Here is an 18,331-nt window from a genome sequence, read left to right as displayed (position 1 = left end):
TCACTTTGATGATTTGAATTATACATTTTTTAAGAGTTATATAATAAATTCAGACTTAAATACTTAAAAATTATTCTGAATTATTATTTTGTGATTCAAATTCATTCTATATATGTACCTTACACTATACAAATTCAATCTCAATCACATGATAAATTTGGGATAGTTGAGGTGGGTATATAAAATTATTTTTTTTCCATATTATTTGCTTCTAAAAAAAAAATAGAAGCTATATTTTAAAGTTATATTTATCATCCATATTTTAAAGGAAAATGCATTACAATTATATGACTCGTCAAATGCTTTTCTTTTCGAGAATGATATATAAAAAAAACTTAAAAATTGAATGGTCCAAATTATCGAATTACAATGCGTGAAGGATCAATAGCCCAAAGCTCAACTATTAGGAATGGCAACGGGGCGGGGCGGGGCCGGGGATCACCCTCCCCGTCCCCGATCCCCGAAGACCAAAAAATCCCAGTCCCCGCCCCCGATCCCCGACAGGGACACCATCAACCCCCCCGCCCCCGCTCTTTAACGGGGATCGGGTTTCCCCGACTCCAAAAAATCCCCGACCTGTTTTTGTTTTTGTTTTTGTTTTTTTTAATTTTGTTCAACACAGAAACACAACAATTTTTTTTTTTTTAAAATCTGTTTCTTCATGATCATCAACAATCATCATCAACTTAAAAATAAAAAACTTAAAAAAAAATAATCTGAAACACAAACATACACACAAACATATCTATCATCATCTTCATCATCAACAACTTGAAAAATAAATAAATAAATAAACAAATCTGAGTGATGATGAATTGGTGATCAACAACTTGAAAAAAAAAACAAAAAACAGATCTGAGTGATGAAGTGGTGCTGCGACGGAGGAGGGAGTGCTTAAGCCGTATGCCGTCGTCTAGGTCAAACACCGGAGCTGCGACGGAGGCCGGATAGAAGTGGTGCTGCGACGGAGGAGGGAGTGATGTCGAAATCTGCGGCGGAGGACGGGCAGAGGCTGTGTTGTTCAGATCTGCGGCAGAGGATGTGGTGGTGGAGGATCGACGGACTGAGGCCGAACAGAGCCGCCGTGGCCATTCTTAGGGCTGTGGTTGCAGGGGTTCTGCGAGGAGAGAGAGGAGCCGCCGTAAGTGAGGGAGAGACAGACGATGGCGATGTGATTCGTGGAGGAGGAGAAGAGATGTGAGGAATGGAGAGAGAGAGAGAGTAGATCAACTTTATGAGAGAGAGAGTAGATGGAGATGAAATCAAAAAAAGTCTAAATGAATAAATATATATATCTAAATGAATAAAAGATAGGAATGACCGGGGATATATAATATATATATATATATATATATATCATTCGGGGGGACCAACGGGGCGGGGCTCGGGGCCGGGGCGGGCCGGGACTGAAACATGTGTCCCCGTCCCCGGCCCAAATATCATCGGGGATTTTTTTTTATTACCATCCCCGGCCCGTCGGGGGTATTTTTCGGGGAATAACCGTTATATTCGGGATCGGAGGATCGAGTCCCCATCGGACCGGTTTCAAATTGCCATCCCTATCAACTATCCAATCCTATGGAGGCAAATCGAGTTTTTTCTTTTTGGGTTTTCTCTCCCATTGCATGTGTCATTTTCATTTTATGGGTATCAAAGGAAGAAAACTCAAAACACTTAAGTTGCTATAATTGGGTAGTTCAAAAATCCACTTGGGCCTGGACTTTCTGTTTTTTTTTTTTTTTTATAAATATTTTTTGTCTAATTGTTTAAGAGGTTTATTTGGAGGCGTTATTAGAATACTTAAGATGGTTGGGTTGTATTTTACTGATCATTCTCTCTCTTTTTTAATTGTTTTTTTTTTCTTGTATATTTTATACTAGGCTTTTACTTTTACATTTGGTAAAATTGTTTAAAAATAATAATAAGACAAATAGCCCACTAAAAAGCAAACTTTTAAATCAAACCAAGCTTCATTTGGCCAGGAATTATGAAGATTGTAATATTTGTAATATTATTTTTATTCGAAAGAATGCAAACTTAATATAATTGAAAGAGTAAGTTATTGACAAACTTTATTACATGGCTGTTGAAATGAATATATTGAAACACAAAATAAAATAAAAATGAAACAAACATACACAAATTATTATAAAAAAAGAACAACGTAGAACAAGTCTTAACATTGGGGGTAGATCTAGTGGAGGGGGAGGTAATGTAGTTGATGGTGTTGGCCCATTCTCAACCTCAAAAGCCATCGACAGACCCCATGGCAAGTGTGCATCCATGTGACAATGCATTAACCATATACCTGTATCTATCAAATTTTTCAAAAAGCATAATTTAGTATACGAAAGCTTATGTACAAGTTAGGAATAATGTGGTATAGCACATTCACTCCTACATGAACCTTCGGAAACATTTATAGCTACGTGGTATATATATTAAAATTGTATATATTAAGATGATAAAGCCACGCATGATTGATCATAAATACTTACCGGGATTGTTTGCCTGAAATCTAATGACAACCCACCCTCCAGTTGGCACACCAATGGTGTTACGTGCTTGTGGATTGATGAGATTGAACTTTTTAGCATCGTTTATTGGGTCATAATTGCCAAACCCTTGAGCCAACACATGGAAGTTGAATCTATGCAAGTGCATAGGATGCATCTCTATACCCAACAAGGCTGTGTTCTGCAACACCATCTCAACAGTTGAATTGAACTTAAGTTTCTTCACTTTAGTTGACTTTGATGTCATTATGATTGTTCTATTGCGCTTGTTGTCTGAGTTTGTGTAGTTAAAAACCAATGGTGGTTGATCAGGGAAATCGGTGGTGTAGATTCCATCAACATTGTTGAAGAAAGCTTGCAACATCAACAACTTGGTAGGGAACTGGAATGATGCATTGTTCATGCTCGCAGCTGATTTTTGGTCAAATAACCCTGCACAAGTGTTATTTCTTTCACATGGTATTAAACCCAAGCTTATTGTCACAAACATGTGTTCATCGACTTTGAGTGGGACTGAAACCCAATGAGGTGCATTGACAAGTGCAGTTAGACTAGTAGAGAACTTGTAGGCTGTTGGTGTGTCATCGAAGGCTGGTAGGACTGGCATTTGTGGAGTCAATGATACAACATTCTTATAGACAATGATCCCTGTGGTGGATGTGAAATTGTCAGCTATATTTTGTGAACTAACATATTTATGTGCTTCCATTTAGTAAGAGGCCGGTGGTTGGTTGACAGTGAAAAGTACATCCGTGGTTTGGCCAGCAACAATGACAATGAAGTCAGTGACCATGGGAGTAGTGTAAGTGGCATCAACGGCAACAACTGTCAAGTTATGGTTGGCTATTTTGAAGAAGAATTGATTGTTCATTGCCGCATTGATGATGTGTAGGAGATATGTTTTTCCTTGTACCACCATCAATTTATGTGTGTCTAGGAAAAAAAAAAAAACAACCATATGTTATATAAAAGTGAGAGATTGGACCCAATGAGTCACATTGACATACATGTTTGGAATATAAAGTGTTAGTTGGTAGTACTTATGATTTGAAGAACATGGATAGAGATCACCGGGTCGACCATTGATGGTGAAAGCATCAGAACTGTTAGGTGCACCTCCAGTTCCTTCGTTTTCGACGTCAATTACATTTGCATTCCACCACTCTCCTGCAAACACACTTTCATGGATTACTACTACGTACATTTTGAATAATCTCTTGCCATAATTTGTATCCAAAAAAAATATCTTGCTACATAAAAATTAATATACCCGAACTTTGTGTTTCTTATATCAAACTTTGATGTATTTCAAATATGTTTTATAATCTTCTAATGTATGCTACAATGCTAATATGATATTTCAGATTGTCTATTACTATGAAAATTTTCAAAATTAGTAACATTTTACATGATTTTTTAATAAACTAGCAAAAAGAATTATTGCCTTTGCATGTAATAGGTCCACTATATTAACCACCTTTGCACATGTTAATTGCCAATTATCAGCTATCATCATGAATGTAGTAATTATGAAGCCTGAGAGAATTTGATGGGGAATAAACAAAGGTTTAAGTTCAAAAAACAAAGAAAAAGAAAAAAGATGTAGGCACCTAAAAGAATTGGGAATTCTCTATAGGGTTTTGGAAATTGGTACGAGTGACCAGTTCTTGGGCGGATAATTAATGTTCCATAAACGGTTGCACGGAGCCATTTACTGTGTGCGTGTCACCAGATAGTCCCTTCTTGTCCAATGATGTTGAATTTGTAAGTGTAGCTACAACTAGGACGTATCGGACATTGAGTTGCATATTCAGGTCCTTCTGCCTAAGCACTCATTAGCTAAAATATTCCATGCCTGCATACATATTAGGGCAATGATATAAGTATTTGATATTAATAGCCCTAATAATAATAATAATGATATTTGATAACATTCAATTCCATAGGCTAAAATGGATAAATTGTATCAGAATATATTCTAATCAATAAATAAAAAGTCAAGGTAAATCTTCCAGAGAGTAGTTGAAAGTGAAAAACAGCTAACCTGTTTTTATATAAATTAAGTTTCAATATATATATATAATTTAAAAAGACATATTACCAGTGAATGATAAGGTTGTAAGGAGACTTATTAAAAACATGAACAACAAGAGTGTCACCTTCGTGAACTCGTATTGTTGGGCCAGGGAGGCTTCCACTTATTGCAGTGATTATTTGCTTTTGGCATAATGGATGGACAGTCAAATTTTTCACCTGAAAAATGAAATCAACTATATTCAATAAAAGTGAACTTTTAAGTTTAAGAAAATATGCATATATATATATATATATATATATTGTTGTATATAAGCTATGATATATATAATGTGTGTGTGTGGCGTGTGTCATTTTAGAAAAGGAAAAGATAGGTTGGTAAACTGAAGTTGATAAAGAATTTAAAGTAAGAAACTAAGAATAGGATAGTAGATTTTGGGCTTAGAAAAGCACTAACAAATATATTAAGAATGACTAAGATAATATATAGATGTCAAATGTAAGAGGGTCAGGGCTATCATGTTCATTGTAAAAAATAAAAAATAAAAAATTCACAAAACAAAGAAATCTTTAAAAAAAAATGACTGAGGAATATTTTTTGGCATTATGACAAAATTCAGCAAAAGAAAAAATGAAAAATAAAGGCCAGAGTTTATTGGGTTATCGCCAAAATAACCTATGTTAACTTAACATGTAAGTCTAGCATACCCGAAAAAAGTACAGAGCAAAGTAAAAAAAAGCCCCACACCAACTAACAAAAACTATAGATTGAGAAAGTTAAAAAAAAAAATGATTGAAATGTGTAAGACAGAGTACTTCGAAAAAATGCTCCACAATTTTGGCAGAGACTAGTGAAGAAGCTAGAAGGGCTAAAGCGAATGTTAGCAAGAACACAAGACGTGCCATTGCCAAACCAAAACAATACATGGAAAAACAAAGAAACCAAGATCAGAACAAGCTCTCTATCTCTCTTTCTATCTAGAAGTGCTCAAGATATCTAGGACGTGGCTTTATGTGTATTTCATACAAAGATCTTGTTTGTGTTTGTTATGAATTTCATTTCCATAAGGTCTAGATATATATAGTGGTTGTGGCTAGAGACTTAACCTCCCATGATTGCGTGAGTAAGAAGTATCTATGTTTTTCATAGGTAAATGAATTAGACTTTTGCATGTGTCAATGAAAACTAATGAAAGAGCAATGTCATAGAATCTTCATTGTTGAAGCAAATATAAGGATTTTGAATTAAAAAAATTTGAGATTTGGCCATGTGACTGCCTCACAAGGACAAAAGAATTCACTATCTGGATATCTTCCTTACCTACTATTGGTCTGGATTTTACGCGTATTCATGCCAATAAATGTTATTAGATATTGTTAGTATAAAACTAAAAAATTAAAAAAAAGTATATAAAAATTTATTTTCTAAACTCATTTTTAAAATCCAATGAGGTGTAAAATAGATTATTGACGAATGACAAGAGAAAATATGAGATACAATGAGAGTTATTTTGCATATTCTAATAGACTATCGTATTATTGGATTTGAAAAGTAATTCTAACTTTTAGATTAAGTAACAATACTAAAAAAATAACATTAGATTCATTTTTAGCATTGTACATCCTTTAGTGTAAATAAGAGGCGGGAGAGAAGCTAAGTCTATCGTCATAAATTTTTTTTCATTTAGTGTTTGAGTGTCCAATATACATACCATATGTACTTGCGTAAATTCTCACAAATATACATAAGTTACCTTACAAAATCAGGTAAGTTCTCATAAATATATGTAAGTTGTGATTTTTCAAATTTTTATGAGTTAACTTATGTATGTTTGTGAAAACTTACACAATTTTATGAGATTGTGATTTCTAAAATTTTTATGAGTTAACTTACTGTTGGCTACATATTTTGTACAAGCCAATTACAATTCGACGCGTGGCAAAGTAAGGGTAGTACGGGAAGACTATTCAAATCTTTGATCTTGATTGTACACGTGTCAGTTAATATTGGTTGTTACGAGATCTGAGTAGCAGTGGATCAGCAGAGAGATACAAAGTGATGTGGCATCGTCGGTTACTCACATTTGAATTCAAATTCAAGAGGGAAGCCTAACTGCAAGTGATGGCGTAATGGAGCTAATCTTGAGGCAACATGATCAGCAATCATGGAGGAGCAGTTCAACGGTTGGAAATACAGTTCGATGGTTATCCTTAAGCAGTATACATAGTAGAGAAGGCCCCAGAAAAAGCCCTAGACTCAGATCCAAAAAACCAATCTTATTCTACTTTATTTAGTTTTACATATCCTGTTCTTTACATTCCAGTACTTTAAATTCTGCACTGCACTTTATTCATAGGAGTAGTTTAAAGTAGATTGTCGCTGTAAACCTCTACGAAACTGAGTTTGAATCATTGTAAGTTTTTCATTTTAATGAAATGCTTTAGTTGTTCTTTATTTGATTGGTATTCTGTTTAATTCTCCTAAATCAAACCACCAGTAAAAGTCCTCTTCATTGAGGCTGAGAGAACTAAAACACAATCGTCTGATAATTGGTTGGCAATTAAATTTCTATAAGGACTGATTGATCTTTGCTGGCACGCTTGCAATTATAATAATAACCTTCAAAAGCCAAAAAGCCAACATATATTTTTGGCACGCCCGGTGGGACAAAATTGAAATGGCTAGACGTAAGAGACAAGGAGAAAATGAACGCTTGCAAGAAGGCGTGGAAAGAGAGGTAGAGATACCTAATCCAGTGATAACACATCCTGTGGAAACTCCCATTTTATCAGAACCTATGGTCGAATAGACTAGTACTTCAGAACAAATACCATATGTTCGTAATATTGGACGAGACCAAGGAATTGAACCATCCACTGTCCCATCTACTCAGTTAATGAATCCATGGGGTGGCTTAATAGATGCAATGGGACAGCAATTAATGAACACAATGGAAAGGTGGGCAACATCCTTTTTGGATCGAATGAATAACCACCAACTAACAAACGTAAGACACATAGAGGAAACTTCAAATGTCCCTCAGCAAAGATTGGCTAGAGATAAACAGCCTATGCAAGTTAATGGACATTCTGATGGTCAAACTAGTAATTGGAACCATGAAAGACCATCACCTCAGTCTTGGTACGAATCTGTTCCAAGGCCTGTAGTAGGTTAAAATGTCTCAGTACTTAGCAGTGAAGCTATGCAATTTGGTGGAACTGGCCCAGTACAAGAAAATGGCACAAGAATGGTTCCAAATCCCATGTTCGAAGCCATACCTGGCACAAGGGGGTTCACTAATCCCTTATTCGAATTTATACCCGGGGGGTTAGAAGGTTTTCCTACAAATGGAAGAGACACAACACCAGTTCCAGCACCTTTCGCAGGTCCCTTCGTAGGACAAATTCAAAGTGGTTACCAACACCCCCAACAGCAACCTGCACCACAGGGACAACCAGTCCCAAACATGCCACCTTATGGACCAAGAGGACCGCAAGCACAAGTTTGTCCACCTCCTGTGTTTGTTCTTCCAGCGGTGGTTCAGCAGGCACAAAATATGGTCCCTAGGGACCAAATTGCTGACATCGTTAGGGAGATGTGTGGACCAATGGCTCGGGGGGTCCAGACTCCTGTATATAGAAAACCATACCCAGAATGGTTAGATATGGTACATGAATACCCAAGAGGTTTCAGGATACCAGATTTCGCCATTTTTTATGGGAATGGGAACCAGTCAACAGTAGAGCATATCGCTAGGTTCGCTGCTCAATGCGGTGAATTCACTAATAATGACTATATGAAGCTGAGACTGTTCCCAAACTCTCTAACTGGGGAGGGGGGCATTTGTATGGTACATTAACCTTACACCTGGCTCAATCCAAACTTGGCAACAAATGGAAGAGGAATTTCATGCCCAATTCTTCCAATCGGAGCCAGAGGTTTCCATGGCAGACCTGGCAAGGTTGAGTCAAAGGCCTGAAGAGAAGGCTACTCAGTTTATTGCCAGATTTAAAAGGGCTCGAAATAAATGTAGAGTCATTTTGCCAGAGCTAGAATTCGTAAGATTGGCTCAAAATGGTTTAGAGTTTAGACTTCAAAAGAAGTTTGACTCAACAGAGTTCAGGGACTTAATGGAACTGATTTACAAAGTATCTAGATATGAAGCATTACTAGAAGAGGAGCAAGATCGAAATAATGCATCATACAAGACATACTACAAAGATCCTAACTATGAGATTGATGCAGCAGAGATTGTGGAAAAAGAACCTATGATCTGTGAAGCATTAATTCATAAGGATACAACAATTGACCAGCGGTTTAAAAAGAAAGACCTTCACAGGAAATACTCTTTCGATTTAACTAAGGCAGATGACATCTTTTATCATTTGCTTGCGGCCAACTTCCTTAAGTTACCAAAAGGGGTTAAAATTCCATCTCTTGATGAACTTAAAGGGAAAGTATATTGTAAATGGCATAATTCTTGGTCTCACTCGACTAAAAACTGTGTTGTTTTTCGAGACAGGATCCAAGAACAAATTCGGAAAGGGAGTTTGAAATTCCCAACCAAAGCTGAAAAGGCCATGGGGATCAACAGTAATCTATTTCCAGAAATTGGAGAGGTGGCAACCAATGTCATTATGCCAGATTTTCAGTCTTTGAAAGAATTGGAAGAAGTCAATGTGTAGATGCATGTGGCCAACCAGACAGCTATCAAGAAAGACACTGGAAATCTACCAGCTATTGGACAAGGTTTCTCGCACCAAAGGGAAGACTCTGAGGAAGAAGCACTGGATGACGATTCCTTAGAAGTAGCTGTAATGCAGAGGATGTGTCCTAGGTGCAGACTAAGCTACAAATGGTTGAAAGGACTCCCGATTGATGGGAAGCAATACTACAAAGATGTGCAGAGACGTCCTAAATCAACCAATGCTTACAATAAAAGGCCATATCCATCTGGCGTCAGGCAGCAGCCGTTGAGGGTTGAACCAATAGTTGACATGATGCTTTCCAAAGGCAAGAAGCCTTTACATGAATCCAGGCTAACTAATTATTAAAGAATGGAGAGCAGTTATTCTGGGAGGAGATTGGAGAGAAGTTCAGTTTATGGGATTAAAGTCAGAGATTGGTCCCCTAGACCAGCCTCACGCAAATCAGAAAGTGGACACCTTCATCGAAGGCCGGAGCTAGGCCCAAAGCATGAAGTTAGGACCAAGCAGTGGCCTTTGCAGCTAGCTTCGAAGAAGGTTTCGAAGGAGGAAGGAAGTAGTTCAACTGCAGGGTCAGTAGGTTCGTGGGTACTTGGGGTCCCAGACTGGTTTGTAATGCAGAACAAACCTAGGGAGGTGTCTACCCAGAGAGAGGTTGCTGGAAACCAAGGTAGGATGGTCAAACCTCCTGTGGTGGCTCCAAACAATTGGGTCTTGCTTAAGCACCCAAAAACAAAGGAACCAGATATGGTCCCCGTGATTTCCAGATCACAAAAGAGAAAAATTCAGCGTAGGTACACTCAGTACCAGCGAGACCTGAAAGAGAATGGTGAGAGTTCTTCATTGGTACAGACAGAAGGAAAGAAGAATCCAAAGTCAGACTATACTCCAAAACCAACTCTACAAGGCAAAATGGGTTGCAGTAGAGAACAGTTGGCCAAAGTTCACTCTGAACTAAAAGCCAAAGAGAAGTCCAGTTTAGCGGGATTGGAGAAGGCATTGATGGAAAGTGACAGCGAGGCAGAGACAGAAGTTGGCTTAGGCCAAAAGAAAGAAATGGTTGAGGAAGAAATGTTTGAAGCCTTCATGGCTGAACAAACATTTCTGGTTGAAAAACCAGTCGTGACAGACCATTCAAAGGATGAAGTACCAGAGAACAGCATGGAGAATGCTTCTGAAGTGACTGAACAAGGTGGCCAAAAGGAGAAGCAGACATAACCAGTTATCCAATTTGGCTCAGTGTCAGTGAACATGGTACATATACTACCGCATGAATTCTAAGCTGGAGATGAGAATCAAGAGGGGCAAGAAATTGACTCAATTCCAATCTCTAGTGAAGACTCACAAGTGAGTATGGTACAAGATAATTTCGGAATGGTCACCCCAATGGAAACTGAATATGAGAGTGAAGAAGTGGTAAGTATTAACCTCTCATATCCTTTTGAGTATCCCTCAAATTCTATGATACAGCATGTTAAGCCTTTGTATATTAAGGCCTTCTTCGATGGGATACAGTTGAACCGAGTCTTAGTGGATAATGGGGCAGCGGTGAACTTACTACTGAAATCTTCCTTGAAGAAATTAGGGAAAAGGAATCTCAGGTTAATCCCAACCAGTACAACCATTGCTGGTTTTGCTGGGGATAAACAGATGGCCCAAGGAATTCTACCCAGCAACCTAAGTGTGGGGACTGCATGACGGCGTTCTTCGTCATCGACAGTAATGCTAAGTACAATGCTTTACTTGGTAGAGATTGGATCCACACTAACAAATGTGTATCTTCCTCTTTGCATCAGAAAATAATGATGGCCCTAAGCAATGGAGAGACAGAGAAAATTGATGCAGATCTTCAACCTTTCATAGCCTGCACAGACTTCGCAGAAGCCAAGTTGTATATTGAGAGAGTGACACCACTCAATATACTGAGAAAATCTGATGGCTCAGCCGAAGTAACGGCTGATGAGGAAGTGACACACGTGAAGCACTTAGTCCAGGAAAGTGCTGATGAAGAGGTGGTCGTTAAAGATGACAATGATGCCAGGTTGTAGGCAGCAAGATGAAGCACCAGAAGCCAAGTCTTTGGCTTTAATTAAGTTTTCAATATTGGATGTAAAGTTAATAGTCCAAAAAGTGCAGGAGCAAGAGAAAGAAGCCATGATAATTGGCTACAAGCAGTAGCAGCAACAAGCCAGAGTTTTGGCCCTTGATAAATACTGTGCACTGGACATAGAAACAAAAGTCCAAGAAATACAGGAAGAAGAAGCCTTGTGGACAGACTTCGTCTATGAGGAGGAAGGTAAAGAAGTTGAATCAAAGAACCTGGGAACAGAACACAGCAAGGAGATTGCATCGAAGCCAGAAAGAATCAAAGAAGGAGCTCCAGTAAGTTCTCAGATACAAGACCCCTTAGAAGAAATAAATTTAGAGGAAGGTGCTGTACAACAACCCATTTATATAAGTGCTTGATTGAATACTCTTGATAGGAACCAGTTGTTGGTTATTTTGAGGAGATATAAAGATTGTTTCGCATGGTCTTATAATGAACTACCAGGATTGGATAGGTCATTAGTGGAACATAGGCTCCCTATGAAGCCGCCATATAAGCAAAAACCAAGAAGAATGGGTCCAGAAGTTATTCAGAAAGTTAAGGAAGAAATTCTTAGACTACATAAGGCAGGCTTTATTAGGACAGCCAGGTATGTTGAATGGCTATCTAATATTGTGCCTGTAGTTAAAAAGAATGGTAAAATGAGGGTATGCATTGATTTTAGAAACTTAAATCTAGCAACTCCAAAAGATGAGTATCCTATGCCTATAGTAGATTTGCTGGTAGACAGTTCAGCAGGGCATCAAATTTTATCAATGATGGATGGGCACTCTGGTTATAACCAAATCTGCATTGCGGAGGAAGATGTTCACAAAACAGCATTCAGATGTCCTGGAAATATTGGCACCTTCGAATGGGTTAAAATGCCATTCGGTCTGAAGAATGCTGGGCTACATATCAGAGGGCCATGAACACTATCTTTCACGACCTCATTGGAGGATATTTAGAGTGTTATATTGATGATATTGTAGTTAAGTCCCAATCCATGGAAGAGCATGTGTTTCACTTCGAAGCAGCTTTCGAAAGAATGAGAAAGTTCAAGTTGAAACTTAATCCTCTTAAGTGTGCTTTTGGTGTATCATCTGAAAATTTCTTGGGCTATGTAGTACACAGGAAAGGAATACAGATTGACCAGAATAAAGCCAAAGCCAACATTGAAGCCAGACCCCCATCAAGTAAGAAGGAATTACAAAAGTTCCTTGGACAGGTTAATTTCCTACGAAGATTCATTTCTAACACTGTAGGAAAAACTAAAGTATTTTCTTCCTTGTTAAGGTTAAGAGATAAAGAGGAATTTGTATGGACAGCAGAGCATCAAATTGCTTTCGAAGGAATCAAAGCCTACTTGGCCAACCTTTCAGTGCTGATGCCACCAAAGGCCGATAAACCTTTGAAGTTGTATATAGCTGCAGCAGAAGATTCATTGGGAGCTTTCTTAGCCCAAAACAATGAAGAAGGCAAGGAGCAAGCTGTTTATTACCTTAGTAGGTTTTTAAATTCTTGAGAATGTAAATATTCAGCTGTAGAAAAGCTTTGCCTTGCATTGTATTTTGCCGCAATGAAATTAAAATATTATCTTTTGCCTACAACTGTCTTGGTAATTGCAACCACATATTTGGTTAAGTATATGTTAGCTAGACCTGTGTTGAGGGGAAGAATTGGCAAATGGGTATTAGCCTTTTCAGAATTTCATTTAGAATATGTTTCCCAAAAGGCAGTGAAAGGACAAGTTTTAGCCAATTTTTTGGCAGACCATCCATCTTAAACAGAGAGCCAAGAGATAATGGGACTTGGTATGGCTAGTGTTGAGCCGTGGAAAATGTGGTTCGATGGATCAAAAGCCAATGGCCTAACTGGAATTGGTTATAGTGATTAAGTCACCACAAGGAATAGAAACCACACATGGTTTCAGAGTGGATGAAACTACTTGTTCTAATAATCAAGCCGAATATGAAGCCTTGATAGTGGGATTGGAAATTCTTATTAGATTACAAGTACATGCAGTTGACATATTTGGAGATTCTCAATTGGTGGTTAACCAAGTGAAAGGGATTTTCAAATGTCAAAGTATAAGCATGTTACCATACTATGTTGTTGCATAACATTTGCTCTCTCAATTTCAAGTAGCAGATGTAACTCATGTCCCAAGATTCTTGAATAACAGAGCTAATGATGTGGCTTAGAAAGTTTCGAATTTCAAGAGGAGGGATAATACTCAAAGGGACATAAGCCAAACAACATACCAGAAATCTATACCACCCTTAAATAAAAGGAATGTGGTCCTGGAAGTCAATCATAACGACTTGCAGGAACAAGATTGGAGGCATCCAATAATACAGTACTTGGTTGGCCCATCCTCAAAGGCCAGCAGAAAATTTAAGTTGCAATCTATGCAATACATCATATATAACAATGATCTCTACAAAAGGGGGGGGAGATGGTCTATTGTTGGAATGTTTAGGCCCAAAAGAAGCATTAACAGCTATGGCTGAGGTTCATGAAGGCATCTGTGGTGCTCATCAGCCTGGTGTAAAAATGAGATGACTGCTTCGAAGGCATTCTTACTATTGGCCAACTATCCTTAAAGACTGCATAGAATATGCAAAGGTTGCCATGCATGTCAAAAGCATGGCACAATAAGGCATGTGCCCATAACTGACCTGCATGCAGTAGTAAAGCCTTGGCCATTCAGAGGATGGGCCATGGATATGATGGGGAAAATACACCCACTCTCTTCGAAGCATCATTGTTTCATTTTAGTGGCTACTGATTATTTCACCAAGTGGGTCGAAGCTAAACCATACAAAACTGTAGACCAGATTGAGGTCATTGGGTTCATCAAGGATTTAATCCATAGGTTTGGCATCCCACAAACTATAACTGTTGATAATGAGACTGCATTTGATGGAAAAATGGTGAGGTCTTTTGTGGCTGAGTTTGGAATTAGCCTTGTTAATTCCACCCCCTATTATGCACAAGCCAACGGCCAGGCTAAATCATCCAATAAGTCCTTGAAGAAAGGAATACAAATGGTTGTGGAAGACAATCCTAGAGATTGACATAATTTATTGTTAGATGTAGGCTTATAAAAATTTCCCAAGGTCAAGCACAGGAGTTACTCCTTATGTCTTGGTGTATGGACATGATGCTGTATTGCCTGTGGAAATTAATGTTAAGTCTTTGAGGGTAAGATGCCAAGACCAGCTAGATCTTGAGCAATACCATCAGAGTATGTGCTTGGAATTAGAAGGAATAGATGAAGCCAGAATTCTGGCATTAAATAGCATTCACCTTGGTTGGTTTCCAGTTTTCCAAAACACTTTTCAGAAAATTCTACTTTCTTATTTTCTGTGTTTTTTTTGTTTTTACTGAATTTTTTAAATATTTTAAGCAATTTTTTTACTTTTTAGATACACCTAACATAAATACACCTAAAAAGTAAAAAAATTGTAAAAAAAATCTTTTAAAAATTCACTAAATACCAAAAATACAAAAAAAAAATACAAGAATTCAGTACATTTTTTTGTATTTTTTTGTATTTATTAATTTTTTAAAATAATTTTTCACAAATTTTTTACTTTTTAGATACATCTAAGTAAAGTGCATCTAAAAAAGTAAAAAAATGTTTAAAATTTATAAAATATTCACTAAAAACAAAAAAATACAAAAACCAAAAAAGTCAATTTTCAAAAAACTTAATCTAGAAAACTCAAACCAAACACAGTGATTCTTTTTCAAAAGAAGAAAGCAGCCAAAATTTACAATAAAAAAGTCAAGCACAATGGCTTCGATGAAGGTGATTTGGTGTGGAAAACCATACTCCCAATAGAGATTAAAAGCCATAAGTTTGGCAAATGGTCACCTAACTGTTAGGGGCCATACCAAATCCATAGAGTCCTTCCTTTTGGAGCATACCATTTGAGAAATTTGAATAGATATGTACATCCCAAAAAGATTAATGGCAGGTATTTGAAGTCTTATTTTCCAACTATATGGGAAACACAAGGAGATAAATAAATGCCAAGTACAAGAACACAAAAATACTCAAATGATAAATAAGAATTTATTTTTCATAAAGAGTTGAATACATTATGCTATAAATTGGCCCAAAAATCATTACAATGCCTCAGTTGTTCTTTTACAACAGATGTTCTAGTTTTAAAAGATGAAAACAACTGAATGGCTGTAGTCATTTCTTGCTTTCGATCGGCCAGCCCTTGGTTGGTGATCAGCAACTTGGTATCGGTTCGGGCTAAAGCCTGGTTGACTACAGATAACTCCTTCTCAAGTTGAGCCTTCCTCTCCAATAGTTGAGTGCGAAATTGGGAGACAGAGGAATGTTGACCCTTCAGCTCTGATATCTCAGCATGTACTGTTGAAACAAAGTCCTAATCTCTAACCAATGTCTCCTCTGCAGCCTTGGCAGCACAACAAATATTGATATAGAAGTCAATAGTAGCTGCTGCTTGAGATAGATGACTTGAGACAGACATGCTGGATTGCTCAACAATTTTGTAGCACTGAAGGAAGCCATTCCTTATTATAGGTTTCTCTAGGGCCTCGAAAGGAATCCTTGAGAAAGATGTCAATAGTTCTAGGCAATTGTCCAAATCTATCGGAGGTGTAGAAGGCTTACTACTGGAAGAAGGACTCTGAAAAATTTCTAGTAAAGAATAAGCCAAAACTAATGGCTCAGCTTCATCATTGGTTATTGGAGAGGTAGAGGGCGTGTCAAAGAAACTGGCTAGTCTCGCCTCAAAGATATCTACCTCAACCATGGACATGAGGAGTGTAGAGAGGGTAGTGGTTGAAGGCATAGAAGATTGCATGGGGATAGGAGAAATAGGTGAAGCATCTTCAGCAGTCTCTATGGTCCTAGCCACCAATAGATCAAGAGAAGAAGGGCTGGAAATAGGCAGAGGTAATAAACCATGAGTCGGAGAGCTGCCAGCACCCTTTATAGGAGAATCAACTGCTATCAGAGATGGAGTAGCTGTTGGAATTTCCTTGGGAGAAAGAAGAAAAGCGAGGTTTGAAAGAGAACCGAATTGAGGAGGGTCGAAAGTCAGATGGGGAAGATATGGAGTTAACCCGAAAGAAAAAAATTTAGGAATGATTGGTCTCAAGGAGAGTACATCAAATGCAGGCTTGGGAAGTGGAAGGATGATTTGAATAGTCTTCACGTTCTGCAGATGATCAACCTCAACTGAAACTGAGGGAGTCCCCATTGGAAGAATAGAATCAGTAGTTGTTGCTGCGAAAAGAAGAAGAAATGCAAAGTAATGTCAAGTTTCAATACCAAAATTTGACAAGGAAAAACAACAGAAGCATAAAAGAAATTACTTGTTTTAGAAGTGTTGGCAATAATAGGAGAGCTACGAAGGGAGTAATGTTCGGCAATTTGTTGCCTTCTTGCAGTTTCCTTTTGTAATGCATCAGCAGCAGCAGCTTCATCTCTCAGAAATTGTTGCTGCCGTCTCTTCTCAGCTCTCTCGAAAACGATTATGGCCTTAGAGTGTTCTTGCTCCACTGCTTTGGCAGCTGCCTCATATATAGGATCTTCGGCAAAATCAGAAGGAGAGATAGTGATCTTTCTTTTCTTTTTTCTCTGTGTTGTTGTCTCATCTTGAATCAAGTTAGAAAGGACAGTCACTCTTTTCTTTCTTTTCAGGGGTGATTCTTGCTTTTGATTTTCTTTTTCTTCTTCTTCTTCTTCTTCTGCTTAAACCTCAGGTACCTCCTTTTCGGGCTCAAGTAAAAGCTTCCTTTTCTTCTATTGTCGTTTACTTTTGAGGAGATTTAGAGCCTGAGTCTTCTGAGGGAATTCTCCCTGTAAGGCATCCGCACCACCTTCGCAAAAGAAGAACTAAAGACAAGGCTAAGAGCGTTATAAAGAAGGCAAAAGGAGAAGAAACAAGGGTGTATACCTTTCTTCGAAGCGGCTCGGGTGATTCTAGGAGGGGTTGAGGCAGCAGAGGCAGACTGTGGAGTAGCAGGCACAGGAATTTGAGTAGTAAGGGCAGTGAAAGAAGTAACAATTCCAGCCCCTTTGGGCTTGGGCACATCCAACACCATCAGTAGGTCTTGAGGAGGAATGGCCAGGTATACTTTCATCTTAGTCGCCCACCAGTTGTGGTACCTCTTCAACATGTTACCTTGAGGAAGAAAAAGGATATACTCAAAATCGATCAGGTCTTGTATAAACTTAGAAGTTGCCTCTTCTAATCTGGACCGTCGAACTTTCAAATCCCTGGTGGTAAGGCTTAAATTGGTGTTACTACAGAGGGGTATTGGGACCCCTTGTGAGAAGCCAAATTGTCTAGCAAATTGAGCAGGACAGTAGGGCTCAACAATGCATTTATAAGCCCTGGGGTTCAAGGTCCCAATGAATAATTCTCTAGGGATTAAAATAGAAGCCCATATGTCTTTATGAGCAGGTGAAGCGCAAAGCCTATCACTTAAGAAATTCTTCAACCAAAGTGGGCCAATGGTGATGGGTTCGAAAGGACAGAAGTAGTAGGAAGGAAGAGAAACTGGAAGTTGGTGGAAGAAGGAGAAGTAAAAAGCAAAAGTAGAAGGATAAAGTGAAGTATTGGCTAGCCTCATGCCATGAGTAGGAGGGTTGGGTTCGAAAAATTTAAGGCATTTGGATTGTAACTCAGTGAAATAAGCAAAAAGCCAAAGCTGAAGAATCCAGAATGGCCTCCCTTGATTGGCATCTAAGGGTTTCTCACAGAAAAGAGAACAAGCTCTATATACGTGACCTAGAACATATGGAGCTAAAGCCACTCTCTTCTGTAAAACAAGGGCTTTGGCAAGAGGGCAAATTTGGGCATGATTCTTTGAGAGGAAGTGCAGAAAAGGAATTTGCAAAGCCAATATAATAAGAAACAGAAGAATTCCTTATCAGTCACAGGACCCTCTCTTCTATTCTCAGCCTTGATAAAGTCACTATAGGATGAGTTAA

The 18,331-nt window shown here is 38.2% G+C and overlaps 1 pseudogene; it reads right to left on the bottom strand.

Annotated features, from left to right (window-relative positions):
* Positions 1–2,037: 2,037 nt before the first annotated feature.
* Positions 2,038–5,456, bottom strand: LOC114302447 (laccase-7-like; annotated as a pseudogene).
* Between the last annotated feature and the right edge of the window lie 12,875 nt (positions 5,457–18,331).

This window comes from Camellia sinensis, chromosome 7, assembly GCF_055761805.1.
Source record: "Camellia sinensis isolate YWXY chromosome 7, ASM5576180v1, whole genome shotgun sequence".
NCBI classification, from domain to species: Eukaryota; Viridiplantae; Streptophyta; class Magnoliopsida; order Ericales; family Theaceae; genus Camellia; species Camellia sinensis.
Note: the sequence above shows the minus strand (reverse complement) of the source record. Positions and strands in the feature narration are given on the sequence as shown.